The sequence below is a fragment of the Magnolia sinica genome, chromosome 13, assembly GCF_029962835.1.
Source record: "Magnolia sinica isolate HGM2019 chromosome 13, MsV1, whole genome shotgun sequence".
Lineage (NCBI taxonomy): Eukaryota > Viridiplantae > Streptophyta > Magnoliopsida > Magnoliales > Magnoliaceae > Magnolia > Magnolia sinica.
Genome location: NC_080585.1, coordinates 62,298,079 through 62,310,456, shown reverse-complemented (window position 1 = coordinate 62,310,456; position 12,378 = coordinate 62,298,079). Strand labels below are relative to the sequence as shown.

General features: G+C 41.5%; 1 non-coding gene across 1 annotated transcript; it reads right to left on the bottom strand.

Annotated features, from left to right (window-relative positions):
* Positions 1-11,681: 11,681 nt before the first annotated feature.
* LOC131224440 (small nucleolar RNA R71) lies at positions 11,682-11,788 on the bottom strand. The gene has a single exon (XR_009160924.1). It is a non-coding gene; the product is annotated as a small nucleolar RNA R71 (small nucleolar RNA).
* Positions 11,789-12,378: the final 590 nt, after the last annotated feature.

The window sequence follows — 12,378 nt, the reverse complement described above, 5'->3', positions numbered from 1 at the left end:
CCACTGTATCATGGTCGGATGAAAGGGGGTGTGGCCTTATCCGCCTGAGTGAAGGGGCTATAAGCTTGGCTGAGTATGACCAGCTCGTAAATGGGTCTGTTATCAATGAGCCAGGCCCAATATTGGTAAGCAGATAGTGAGGTTTCTTCCACTCACTGGGCTGTGCAGCTAGGGAGGAGGTAGTCGGAGTGGAGTGTAATAGACCCCGATGATTTTTCCAGATAGCAACCGTACTGATATGTGGACTTATTGAGCAGGAATTGCATATCCATTCATTCATTCATTCACTATCCACTCGTGCTGGTGGTGCGTAACTATTTGTCACGTGTACCTTCGCATGGCAAGGATTTCGGTTGGGTGCGCGACTAACCTGAGATCAGGAGTTTACCACATTGAGTCGGACTATCCAAATTTAGGTATGGGACTGGTTTGGATAGAAGTCCTTTGTAGTGAACCCCGTAACCTGCGATACTATGTACTATCATCCCGACTTCACATTCCAGCATGGCCATTTCATTCACACCGCATATTACATTGCATCCGCAGTACTTAGCATTTTGGGTTACTATGTTTTTACATGAGGTTGATGGTGTTTGTGGCTCGTCAGGATTTACATATTGCATTGCATCCTCAGCATTTGTTATTGTCTTTTTATGTTTCACATCGCATGGCCTTGGTATGGCCGATAGCATCCATGCCTTCATCACATAGCTTTGGTACAACTGATAGCATTCATGGACTTACCGCATATTTTCACATTACTCTGATATTGAATGATTCATGTTCTTGTCAGTATTTCCGTTTATTCCGGTGGTGTATGATTTGCGGGCTTTATTATATACTTGGCACTTACCTTACACATACTTTCACCACCCTCTAAGCTTTCTATAAGCTTATGCATGATAGATGCATGCAGGTGGCGTTAGGTTGCAGCAGCGTTGAGCTTGGAGTGTACAGCGGTCTTCTGGAGTTTTGATTTTCGACATATGTATTTCACTTTCAGTGTTGTATTCAAATATTTATATTAGTGGATATGTGATGATAATGTTGCCTTTATGAATTGGGTAAACTTGTGGTTATGCTCCATACAAAAAAAATCATACTGAAAATCCTCCTTAAAGGATCCCAGGATCGGAATCTAGCGCATGCGGGCTGGGAGCCGAGAATGGGGTACTACGGAGGCTGTCAGCACCAAATTCGGCGATCGGAAATTTTTTCAGCTTGGTTTCCGAGTTTGGGGTGTGACACACTGTGATATATGTGCTCTATCCTCACCATCCAACACTTTGGACAGTGGGACCACCTGCCACGTGTGTGGGGGACCACTATGATATATGCGATTTTCCACATCGTCCATTGTCCTGGACGCCGGACGTGGACCCTGCAGCGAGGTATGTGTTATGTCCATACTGTCTATCCATTTAGCAAATGTTTGGGGCTCACCCCACACATACTGCACATGTGGGATGGGACCCTTCTTAATGTATGTATTCTATATCAGCACCGTCCATCTTGACGGGCCATGTGGGGCTAACCGTGATGTATGGGTTTATATCCAGTGCTGGACGATGGGACCCACCTTGATGTTTGTATTTATATCCACACCGTCTGTCCCTAGACGGTGTGTTGTGGGACGCACCATGATGTATTTGTTTCAGTCATGTCGTCCATCTGCTAGGGACAGTCGGCCCCTTGATGCATGTGTTCTATATCCAATCGTCCATCTGTTTTGACATGGGACAGGTGGGGCCCATTTGGAATGTGCAGGGCCCACCCCAATGTGATGTATTTATGGCCCATATAATGTAGCCCAATGTGATGTATATGTGGTCCATCTAGTGAGGCCCACTATGATATATGAAAAGCCCATATGATGAGGCCTAATATGATGTATGTGTGGCCCATATGTGTGGCCCAATGTGATGTATATACGGCCCATATGTGCGGCCTAATATGATATATGTGTGGCCCATTTGGTGTGGCTCATTGTGATGTATTTGAGGCCCAGGTATGAGGCCATCATGATGTATTCGAGGCCCATGGGTTGTGGCCCACTTGATGTATATGAGGCCCATGTGATGCGGCCCATTGTGATATGTGAGGCCCATATGATGAGGCCGAGTATGATGTATGCGAGACCCATGTGATGAGGCTCATTGTGATGTATGAGACCCTTGTGTAAGGCCCATTATGATTGTATGAGGCCCTTTGAGATTGTATGAGACCCATAGTGATTATATGAGGCCCTTTCCCCATTATAAGTTAGATTCCATGGCGGGCCATACTCTAGGTGCAATGGTGGTTAAATGTCCACGTTGTAAACCTCCCTAGAGCCCATTATCAAGCCCATTTCCATCTTCTCTTATTGGGCTTTCCCAAACCGTTGGGCCCCCATTGATGATGGTGCCTTACACCCTGCCTTGTAGAATTACCCACACCTTGGATCCCACCTTGTGTATATATTTGGCCCCATAGGGAAGTCTAGTTTATTATGCAATAAAGAGGGTATGGAAGCCCACTTATGGTACTTAGACTCGGCTCTGCCCTCGGTGCAGGATATTGTGACATTCCATCACTATTGCACATGTGGGGCAGGTACACATGAGTGGACATTAATGTGGGCGGGGCCTAAGGGCCTGGGCGAGCTACCAGTGATTGGCAGGATATTGTGCACACAGTGAAGGCAAAACTTTGTCCCACATTGGAGACATCGTTCGATGTTGTGGTGGCTCTAAGTTGGATTCCTTCCTTAACTGTCGTGACACATTTTAAATTAGTGAGCTTTAGCAAAGCAGTCTATATCACCCCTTGCCATAGACGGAAGGATATGCAGTATCAGGTTTGGTGTATCCACTGTTTAGAGCATATCCTTATATTTGGACTAGATCTGTTGTCCTTCTATGGACCCCATCATTCGTATGCATGTTGTGAGCGATGATTGATTAAAGCATATGCTATTGGGCTGAGATGTTTATGGGACTCTTTGTAAGACGAAGTTGCCCCCACATGATCGCGCGATAGGCACAGGTTTGATACATGGCCTAGATATGGCTGACGGTATTCGTGGACTAGTCAAGATTTGCATATTGCATTTCATCCTCAATATATGATATTTGGCTTACTATGTCTCCGCATTACATAGTTGTTCTACATTGCTTCCTCAGTATATGATATTGGCTTATTATGTTTTTACATCGCATAGCCTGGATAAGGCTGATGGTATTTATGGACTTACCAGCATATTTCTACATTACTTTGATATTGCATACTTGGCACTTATCTGGCGCACATACTTACACCACCCTATAAGCTTTCTATAAGCTTATGCATAATAGATGCATGCAGGTGATGATAGGACACAGATCTTATATTTTCCCTTCATGTATTGTACTCAAGTTTTGATATTAGTGGATATGTGATGATGATATTGCCTTTGTGATTTAGGTAAACTTGTAGTTATGCTTGTCTACAAAGAAATTCTTGGTGAAAATCCTCCCTGTAGGATCCTAGGATTGGAATCTGGCATATGGGCACAGGAAGCTGAGAATGGGGTACTACGGAGGCTGTCGGCACCGGATTCGGCGATCGAAAATTTTGTGAGCCTAATTTCTAAGTTTGGGATGTGACAATACTTATCTAAAGATTCTACTTGATGTGACACTGGACAATAGCTTGACAATCAAGAGGGCTTTTCTATCAAAGAGGAGGCTTGATTTGGCTTTTTCTGAATGAAAAAAACTGAGAAAAGTCCTCTATTTATAGGTTGAAAAATAGTTCCTTCGACTGGTCTAAGGTCAGCTTCGACTAGTTTAAGATTCAACCAAATTTCAAAAATTATGGCGCGATCGGATAAAACTGACCTACAACTGGTCGAGCATGGCCAACGACCAGTTGTAGGACCCAAAAAGATGTTGCTAGACTTTGAGTCGAGTGGTCCACAACTGGTTGAGCCAGTGTCCACGACTAGTTGAGCAGGGTGCTCAAATGGTCGTGACCCAACCAGAAAAATTTAAAATTTTGTAACAAATCCTGGACTGGTCAAGCCAGAGCTTGGACTAGTAGAACATAGGCTAGGACTAGTAGAAATAGAGCCTACAACAAACACAATAACCCATACTAAATGTGCAATATGAATGACTTAAACATAAGGTCTTTATAGGGTCATTTATACCTGAAATATTGAACATTGAACTTGTAGCTTCATTTACTTCGGTTGATCTTCAACTTGATTTACTTGAAACTTGATCTTGTACACTTGAAGCTTGATCTTGATCTTGACCATGTAGTGCACTTGAACTTGGTATAGCTCTTGAACTTGAACATGCACTTTAACTTGAACTTTGAAATAGAACTTGCACTTGAACTGGAAGTAATACTTGAAGTTGATCTTGAATAAGGTAGAACAATCTTCATGACTTGAGCTTTGTAACACATCTTCTAATGAAGGTGAACTTTCCATCTTTGAACAATTCCATCATTCTAAAGTGGTTAATCACAACGGAATTTGACAACACAGGGTGCTTAATATACAACATAGCACTTACATTTTACACAACAGATATGTACCTTTTCTAGCCTTCTTTATCATGTTTTTCTTGGTCTCATAAGGCTAAGGGATGATCAAATTAATATACCTATTAGGTCAAGATCATCTAGATGCTATATGGTTGTTTTGTGTTAAGGGTTAGGGTCACCAAGGCCACCTATTTACTTGTTCTTGCCGCCTTGATGCTCCTGCTCTGTTGTGTCTTTGGTCTTCACTTTCTAAAGGCTTAACCGACTTTACGACACAACGACTCACGTAATTGACAAACTAGGGTGCAAAAATGAGTGCACTAACAATCTCCCCCTTCGTCAATTACATGACAAAAACCTAACCTATACCATGTCATAGTCCATACCAATGACATAACAAAATAATTAAACAAAATTACATGTCAAATATAAATGATTTACAACTCGATACATTAAGACATGCAATGCAGCAATGCTCCCCCTAAATTGCTTCCCCGATCAAATGGCAACACAACAAACAAACCCTACACAAGAGAATGAATATTTTGGTGGGATTGATCCTTCTCCCCCTTTTGTTAGTATCTGACAAAGGGTTAGTCCAAACAAGATATATTAATAAAAAATTACATATGAACCAACTTTATAGGTCAAGAATGTACCAATTACAGCTTATACTAACAAGGGTTAGGGATGGATATAAACATTAAAAATAAGGAGCATGAAAATTTAGGTCGTTCAAATAGATATGCAATAAAAGCAAGAAGGACCAAGGATAATCTAAACTCTAAACATGTGATGTATTGTTTAATAAATTTAAAGCTTAGATTACCCTAATCTAAATGAGGCTTAATCCTCAGATTTACCATTAAGGCACAAAGGAACCTTTAAGGTCACCTCCTTGTGGAGTTATGGTCTCCCAAATTCCTTGGGAGGGATGGTGTGATGTGTGCCAATAGGATGTACATTTAGCTCTTATCTTTCACACTAGAGGAGTCATTTGAAGTTTATTTGGACTCCTCCATATCATCCCATCTTGTCACCATTGCCTTACCTTTGGATTTTGTTTTGCAAGAGCAATCAGGGGTAAAATGTCCATACTCTCCATAGTTGTAACATTGGAACTTTTTGGTGGATTTTCTTTTATGCTTGTCCACCTTTTTGTCCTTCTTGTCATAACTCCTCCCTCTCATAAATTTGAGGAATTTTTTAAGTGTATTACCTAATTCCTCTTTGTCCACATCATCCAATGCGTGCTGCTCTAAGGTACTTGCATCTATATTGGGTTCTGGTTGGTATTTTAGAACACCGTCCCAGAGTGGGAGTAAGTGATCAACTCAATGGTACCATTAGCAATAGGCATGAGATTATCATGTATAGAATACATTTAATGAACAACAAACAGCATAGATTCCTAAACATTGTTGTTAATAAAAATGTATGGTTATGATATGATGCATCCTCCTCACAAAAAAACCAGCACTCTCTCAAGCAACGACATCTTACGTTCACAATGAAACAGCAATCCCTCAAAAGTGATCTTGACTGCATAATCGCCAACAATATAAATGCAATACCATGGAACATGTTAGTCTAGTTGGTTAGTTAAGTTCATTCGTCCAGTAGGTTGGGGAAACCGGAATACCCTTAGTAAAGTTATTACCCTAACCTGATTGCGTGGCTCAAGGGTCGTGGTCATGTGACTCTCGCAATCCTTTGCCCTATATTGGGGTCGTTAATCCCGAACAAAATATAACATAGATGAAATCAACTTGGAACTTAGATGTCCCACTGTAACGCCCTGAAATTCGGGGGTCGAGCATAACTCAGCTCCTGAGTTCCAAAACATCACTTACGCAACATATTGAATGATGGATGTATGTTGTCTGTATTAGTGCATAAAACATGAAATAGATTAAGCCAAACTGCAAATATAATTCAGGGATAAGTGAAGAACGCAAGCGGAAGACTTAATGAAATATATGTGTACATGTGTAAATCCCTGAAATACATATACATACCAGGTCGTAATACAAGTGTAGTTATCAAAATTACAAGTATCAAATTACATCATTTAATTCCCAAAAAAAATCCCAGCATCCCTCGCATCAGAACAAGGCTCACTAGAACCCATCTGAAAACTGCATAAAAGAGAAAGCAGCCTCATCATCATCGATCTCCCGCTCTGCCTCAAAAGTCTCATCAACATCTGCAGGTAAGACAGAGTCTAGTGGGTGTTTAACACCGCCCCAGAACGTGGGAGTGAGTGATCAACTCAGTGGAACAATAAAGCAAAGGTTAACATGTTTTCAGTTCAATCAAGCAGTAATGATAAAGCAGAACAATTAAACATGTCCTAAGTACTCTTGTTAATGCAAAGATGCATGCAGAATGATGCGTGCCCTCACGCGTACACCCTCAGCATCTTCATCTTACGTTACGCATGACATCGCCTCAAAGTGCGCCACGTCTACAAAGCACATGCAAATGCGGTGCATGAACATGATTACCAAGTTGTTATTAGTCCTTTTCATACAATAGGATTGTGAAGCTAAGGTAACTTCCTCATATCACCATCCAAATAGTGATCCATTCTAGGGTTGTCAGTCCTAGACATCTCATACGATCATATAGTTATAGGTCGTTACAAAGGGCTCGTCACCAATCAATGCATGCCTATCATACCTTCGTTACTACACTAAGTCTCATCACCTCAATACGGTATTCAGGTATGCTCGAGATCACTACAAAGGGCTCGTCACCAATCAATGTAGGCCGACAGCACGAATATAGTGTCTCATACCACCATAATCGGCTCACGAGTTTAGTTGCTCACTGGTCACTACGGGGAAGCTCGTCACCCCAGCGTAGGCCGACAGCTCGACCACGGTGTCCCATACCACCATGTCCGACTCATGAGTCTTAGTGGATCAAGGTATCATGGTTAATGGGATTTCATCGGTAATTTTAGTACCCTAGATTCAAACAGTAGCGTCCATACATGGTGAACATACATCGGACAATCGGGTTACTTGACGAACTCGACTAGCACAAGCGCACGTTGGGTTGAACGACATAGAGTGCGTAAACACTCCGCGTGGCCAAACCACTACCGACAACTCTAATACGACTCGGGTTCGTCTAATCACGTCCTACATGGCGAAAGCAACCTCAGCCACGCACTTAAGGCTGATTACCGATTTCCTGGACTATTCATAGTCCCAAACACATTCCACTATAACAGATATTGATATCAACAATTTAGAATAATAATGGAAACAACAACTCAAATCATATGGTACATGAGCATTTAAAGAATATCAACTTAACATGGGTTTAAACATAAGTAAGACTTGAAATTAAGCAACAAGGAATGTAACTTGCATGAAGGAAATCACACACACTAGTGGAAGAGTTGAGAATCGCTTCTCAACGCCCGCAAATAGCATAATAAATTACACTTTAGATCATTCAGGCATTTCTACAAACACTTAGAATACATAGTTCCACATACATGACGTATGTTGAAATACACACATTTGGACAATTCCTTTTACCAAGGAGTTGCCGCACATACAACTAGCATAAGTACACGACAAATAATCATGGCAACCACATGTTCATATTTTATATGTATACGGTACTTTATACATACACGTAGAATACACAAATCTCAATATATTACATGCATATCAGGAATGCAAAATAAACATAACATTTGGCATGTGAAATCTCATCCATAGCAAGAATAAACCATTCACTGGCATTGAAAGCCTTGAAAACCATAACCTATACGATTAAAGTCCGCACCTTAATCCAGAAAAGAACACCGAACTAATTTCAGACGATTTGTCTTCATCAACGGCAACAAGACAACCTCAAGCAAGAATAGAAATGAGCTACAACAACACAAAAACTATTCTAAGCTCTAAAACAGATTAGGGTTAGGTTAACTTACCCAAAGATGAACTCAGAATCGCCGGAATAACGATTCAAAAGTGAAGGTTTAAGGATGAAGAAGAACAGGAAAGAATCTAAGATGATTCACCAACTTCTCTCTCACTTTCTCTCTCTTTTCCTCTCTCTTTCTTAGCTGGGGTTAAGAAATTCGTATGGAAAAGAGAGCTAGGGTTTTAAGGTCTATAAATAGGCCTAACATTAATAAAAATAACCCCAGGGCCAAGGTATACTTAGGGTATAACCAAAACAGGCCTCTCTCGATCCAACGAAGCACTTCCGGTGGGCCTATTACCACGAAAGGTCGGACTTAAGCTCACTGACCATGGATCTAGGTCAAGCTGAGTTTTCGTACCGACCGGATCTTCAGATCAGCCGTGGCGGACCACACTCAATTCAACGGTCACCGAATCTCGATCAGGTCCACAAGAACAAGGACATGCCTGGGCCACCTTTCCTGATCAGAGGGTGAAATTGGGTCAGAATCCAACGGTCAGATTGCTTAAAATCGTCGCGCAAGCGACACGACTCAAATTTCATAAAATCTTAATTAATTTCCAACCGTTCTCATACTCTTCACACCGGACTCAAACAAATCGACCCAGAACATCAACTGGACTTGATTTTTGAGGTGATGGCCAAGTCCAACATGGTGACTGCAACATCCTAAGATCATCACTATCGGACTTTCGACGCGCTGTCCAGGTCCAATCCAGAACTTCCAAAAATTCCCAAGAGCAACTGGCTTTAGCGATGAATCCCAGATTTCAGAGTAACCTAGTGCTAACTATTCTACAGATTTTGAGTCATGCAGATCCAATTTAAAGTGATTGATGCAAATTTCACAAGCAATCGAGTTTAGCGCCAATTACCCCAAAAAGCTACTAAGGAAAGAATAGAGGTAGTACTCGGGTCTTGGCACAAAATTTTTCGAGTCATTACACCCACTCACAGTCACTGTAGGGAGGTTGTCACCCCAACACAGGCCGACAGCATGGGTACAGTGTCCCATACAACCATTCCCGGCTCACGAGTCCAAATACTTAATGGACACTACGGGGAGGCTCATCACCTCAGCGTAGGCCGACAGTATAGGCATAGTTTCTCATACCATCATCCCCAGCTCATGAGACTTTATGGGCCATAAATCATATTTTAAAATCAGCACAATGGTCTTAGAGTACTTCGGGTTCATACAAACGTGATCAAACAAGATTAACGTGCAAGGATGGTCTACTAATAGTCAATATGCCTCAATGGGCTAAACTATAACTAATCAGCTTGAGAACAAGATCTCCTGTAGTCCAACTACAGCCAACGACCTACAGTACAACTGTCAGGTCAGATTCACTTAGGGACAGGTCTAACAAAGACTGCCCAGGTAATTTCAAGTAATCGGCCTATCCATAGGGAGATATGCAGCAGTTCACATCACAATGTGGATTCCATGGATATGATTCGTATGTGTAAACACAACCCTAGTATAATCAGTACATGTGCAGCCACACACACAAAGTACTATTTAATTTTACATGCTTTACATAACATATCCCAACCTATTGCAATGGTGTGGGTAGCCATATAACAATATGCTATCATAACTTCCACAAGCCTACACACATCACAAAATTTAGCCAATCCACGACATTTCATGTACTCATTCAAGCATAACTTATCATAAATTTCAAAAATAATCAGAGAATCAACATCAAATAGCACCTTTTAGTACTTCATGTTATCATGTTAGGCATGATTATCACCAAATTAAGAAAAAACCCAATTAACTAGCAACAATTTGGGGAAATCCATAAGTTAAGATTCGCAATGGCATGCAAATTAGACTAATCAATTATTTGGGGTTTTGGGGCTTAATGCCTTCCCACAATTTCAGTAATTTCCTAATCCATTACCCTAGTTATATCATAAAAGGGGAAATTCAGCCACATGCACAAACAATATACCAATCACGTTTATTAAATCTACGCTAGGCGCGATAACCAAACACTTAAAGGTAATGGTCCTTACCTAAATATGGCTAGAGGTTGTTGAGATGATTCTAGCGACGTCGAGTCCGCAAGCTCAAGGTGTCGGGGCCCTGCATTACATTGGATGGACAAGAACTACATGAATGTTGTAGTAATCAGGGAAATGAGGTGAGAAATCCTAAATCACCTTAGATGGGTTGGAATTTCTTTTTCCAACGGTGGAGAACAACAGAATTCATCGGTAGAGGAGAGGTGAGGATGCCGGGATCTTCAAAATCCAAGCACCCAACTCACATGCACATCAAGGTGGGGCCTTCTTCTCTCCTCTCTCTCTCTCTCTCTCTCTCTCTCTCTCTCTCTCTCTCTCTTTCTTAGCTGCTGAAAAATGTGTTTAAGAGAGAGGGCTGAGTTTATATATGTCAAGAATTATTTCCTTTAACCCTAACGTTTGAGGAAATTCCCCAATTAGCCATGTGGGGCCCATTTTATATTATTAGAGCTGCTCTGATGGACCCCTAGCCCATCTGAGACATGGGATAGGTGCTTTATGACCCGATGAAGGGTTGGGTAAAGTTTCATCACAAACGGATGCGAGGTTTTGCCGTAGTGAGACGATTCGTGATCAACGGTCGCCGTTCCACAATCAACGGCCAGATTTTGTAGGCAAAGGCCGAGAATTATTTCCAACCTTCGGTGTGAATTTAGAAGAGATCCGAAAGTTGGAACGCTTGGATTTGCTAACCCAAGCAGCAGGGCCAATTGATTAAATTTCAAGATTTCCTTTCTCAAGGCCTAGCGACTCGTGGTTTGCAAGTGTCAGCAAGGTAGTGCTGTTTGACCATCTCTGGGCATCTTCGAGGCCTGGCGTCCGCGTCGGACCACAAGGCCAGTGGGCCCAAGGATCTTACTCAGCCGACTGGCTTTACGGCCTATGCTCGACCGGATTTTAATTTAATTTAAATTGTACGGAAGGGTGATTTAGGGTTAATTCACCCGTCTTAAGCCCTAATGTGCAATAGAATTGTTCGATCCTGAGTCAATTTGCATGTGAGTGTCCCAGGACACTATTCCCTTTTTGGACGGGGCATTACACTAAAACTCTTCCCTTTTTCTTTAAAAGAGAAAGCTAAGACATGGTTGCATTCACTACATCCTCGATTTATTGGTAGATGGAATGACATGATAAGGGAGTTCATAAAGAAATTTTTCTCATACCATAAGACGAACACCCTTAGAAAGTCAATCATGAACTTTTCCCTAAAGGAAGATGAAACATTCTTCCAATGTTGGGAGCAGTTCAAGGATCCTGTCAATTCATGCCCACAACATGGTTTTGAAACCTAGCGCATCATAAACTTTTCTATGATGGACTGACATCTCCTATGTGCCAATTAGTCGAGACAATGTGAAATGGGGAATTCATGAATAAAAACGTGGATGATGTGTGGGACTACTTTGATAAGTTTGCTGAAAACACGCAATTATGGGGCATCTCCCCAAAATCAAGCACCACATCTCGGACAACTCAATCCAAGGAGAGGAGCGAAATTTACATACTGAAAGAGGATGATGATATCAATGCTAAAGTAGCTAATCTCACTAAAAAACTCGAGGACATGGAATTAAAGAAAGATAAGGCTAAGGATACTATCTGCGATATTTGTGCTTGCAACATTCATACAACTGAAAATTGTCCAACAATACCTACCTTTCAAGAGGTACTAAATGAACAATCCAATGTCATGAATAATTACCATAGACCTTTCAATGGGCCCACTTCTAATACATACAATCCCAGCTGGAGAAATCATCCAAACTTCAGTTGGAGAAACGGACAAACTGCTACACCTCAGGGATTCCCTAATCAAATTCTACATCAAGGGAAACCTCAAGAGGATCCGGTTTTAAAGCATCTTCACAATCA